Source organism: Pangasianodon hypophthalmus, chromosome 23, assembly GCF_027358585.1.
Source record: "Pangasianodon hypophthalmus isolate fPanHyp1 chromosome 23, fPanHyp1.pri, whole genome shotgun sequence".
In the NCBI taxonomy this organism is placed as follows: domain Eukaryota; kingdom Metazoa; phylum Chordata; class Actinopteri; order Siluriformes; family Pangasiidae; genus Pangasianodon; species Pangasianodon hypophthalmus.
The window spans coordinates 19285821-19288805 of NC_069732.1; the positions used below are offsets into that span (position 1 = coordinate 19285821).

A 2985-nucleotide genomic window follows, 5' to 3' on the forward strand; every position below is an offset into this window, starting at 1 on the left:
TTATGTCTAACAGAGTACGCAGACAACGTTTTGTGACCTTTTATGCATTACGATTAAGATTGATTGTCTTACATTATAAGACAAAAAAAAATAATTAAAAAAAATCAGAATTGAGGGTATAGCATTGAGGGTATATGAGTAGCATTATATTATTCATTAATAATACACAATATTGCATAGGTTATTTAATAGGAAGTGTCATTTTCAAGCATCCTGCTTGTTTGGTGAATTGTGAATCGAAAGACCATGCGGGCTGCTTGCACTTTTACTAAACAAAGAGTGAAGGAAGCCTGCGCGTGATCAATCTTATTCACCAAAAGGTCTGACAGCGTCGCACCCCCACAACATATTTCAGCTCTCTAACTCTGCGCAAGATCCAACGCAACCAGAAAGAGACCAAGAAGACACTATAGACGTTCTCTCCTGTTTTATTCCGTTTTACACTCTAAATCAAGCTAAATCGCTTTTGGATAAAACAATATTAGAGGCAATGTACAAGTGGTGAGTAGTCTAAATCTACCTGCTTTATTCAATTTTCTGCTGTGGACAATCTCTGTAGATTTTCTGTTCAGTGCAATTTATTTCGATCTTTTTTGTTTGCTTGTTTTAGTCTTAAACATTTTGAGGAATCATTCTGCGAGGGGAGCATTAATTTACACTGGCTTGTGTAGTAAGGCTAGTGACTGGGGATCTCTTGCGCGTTGAAAACACGATACAAGTATGCCCTCCATTATTCAACAATACTCAACTCAGATTTTACTTCTTAAAATAATAAATATTCGTTTATTTTTTTATGTAATGTATGGTAAACATGCGCGCCAGTCTTTGTGCTTACGGATACGGTTTCTTGCTCTGGCGTGCTCTGCTTATCAAATGTCATAAAGCTGCTCCAAAGATACAGGCGACTGCTCTTTAGTACACTTGAAAATAATAATTTAAAAAAAAAAGCAAAAAATATAGTAAATACAAAGAAGCTTAGAGCATGCAGCCTAAACAAGGCATAAATATGTAAATGGAAATTGAAATTTAAAAACCGTTTACATATTACTTATATATATTGTGATTACTTATATACTCTTTGTGATAATGCGAAGTTAAAGCATCTATTATTTTTCTTAGAGAAAATTTGTAAAAAGAATAAACTTACCCTACAAGGGCGCCTCAGGATGTAGGCTTATATTAAAGCAGCAATTATTTAGATGGTGAATGACAAACCGTTATAAAAATAATATTGTAATATTACGTAACACTGCGCAACACGTTTCACCACTTTGGCTTTGTGTTGCTCAGGACACGTTTATGCAGGCAATTGCCAAATTTTCTCTGGAATTGTGTAATTAAAAACAAAAACAACCATTCCCCAATTCCAATTCTTCTCCACTCACAGGCACACGGGGGCACCTGGGAAGCTGTCAGAGTGTAATGGATGAATCTGCTCGGAGGAACGAGGCCTTTGCTGCTAGACCTCAACACTCAACAAAATGCTTGGAATTACTGAAGATCACGCATTACATACCTTTTCATGAGAACACGCAAGGTTTTTAATGATTTAATGTTATTATAATTTTTTAATTATTCGGTGCTTTATCACTACTGAAATAATGTACTTCTTTCTTCCTCTTCTATCGTACACTAAAATTCTGACTCAAGGCAAATTACACTTTAAAACATTTCCAGAATGCACAAAATAAAATGATTTTCTTTTTCTAGATATGTTTAAGTTAGTTGAATATACCGTTTAAATTACAAAGTGAACTCAGGAAGCTTGAAAATCTACTTAATTTTTCTAAACTTCCGGGGAACATCAGTGAACTGAGTTGGCACAACGTATTTTCGTTCAGTTCAAATGGCCAATGAGGCACGCGCAACACAGGCGCCATCGTTTAGGACTGTTAGGTCAATCCTGTGGTTTGGAAGCAGTATGTAAATATCTGAAATAATAATATCTTTAAATGTACTTTATACATTTATAATGACCTTATACAATTGTAGAAATGCTTCTTTGTGGAATCTCTATCTATCTGAGTGATTTGCTTTCGAAATGGATAGTAAGCTCACGTTTAGCTTACTGTTTAGCCCATATCAACGTTATAAGACAGATATATTATGTGCTTCGTGGTGCTCAACATACAAACATAATGAAATGTGCCCTGGATAATTCAAGTTTGGCAAGTCCTGCTTGCTAGTTAGCTGACTAACTAAAATTCTAGCGTGCTAACTTGATGTGTAGACATGTATTGTGTCGTTTCAAAAGTGGATATTTAGGTCATTGGCCACGCAAAACGCACGAATAATGTTCTTGATTTGTAAAATTGATTTTCTACATCTCAGTTTAGTTGAATAAAAAAATAAAAATAAATAAACACACAAGTTGGTTAAGCCTGTTGTCTATTTGGTCCATTAACAACTTTCATCTGAAAGTGATGGACATGCAGATGTGGCATTTGATGTGGGAAAATTAATTTATTTGAGTGAAAAGAAAGTGAGACAAGTAATAAATTTGAAAGCAAAATAATGCAACAGTTTGCATCGATTTTAGCAGAACGTGAAGAATTTAGTTAGAACAACTTGAATTTCATTTTGACTTAATTTAGTTGTATTTACTACAAAACGAGTAAATTTCACGTAAAATTTTTATATTTGAGTTGCTGGTAATAATAATAATAATAATAATAATAATAATTATAAGAAGAAGAAGAAGAAGAAGTTCTGTGAACATAGTGATATTTACCCTGTGGTAACATATCCCTGCAAACTGTTGCCCTAATTTTTAAGTCATTTTAAAACAACAAATTTTTTTTTACAGGGTATGAATGAAATATAAATATGTTTGCACAGCTGATAAAGAAGGTTTGTCCGAAATGTCCTGTTTCTCTGGAAACTGTGTACATGATAAAGAATTAAAAGATTTTTTAAAACAAATTTTCATTTGCTTTTTTTTTAAAGTAAAATCAACTTCATATAACTTCAAGTAAATTTTGATTT

The 2985-nt window shown here is 33.3% G+C and overlaps 1 long non-coding RNA gene across 1 annotated transcript; it reads left to right on the forward strand.

Annotated features, from left to right (window-relative positions):
- Positions 1 to 351: 351 nt before the first annotated feature.
- LOC113535844 (uncharacterized) lies at positions 352 to 1527 on the forward strand. The gene is made up of 3 exons (XR_004577059.2): positions 352 to 501; positions 611 to 718; positions 1388 to 1527. It is a non-coding gene; the product is annotated as an uncharacterized LOC113535844 (long non-coding RNA).
- Positions 1528 to 2985: the final 1458 nt, after the last annotated feature.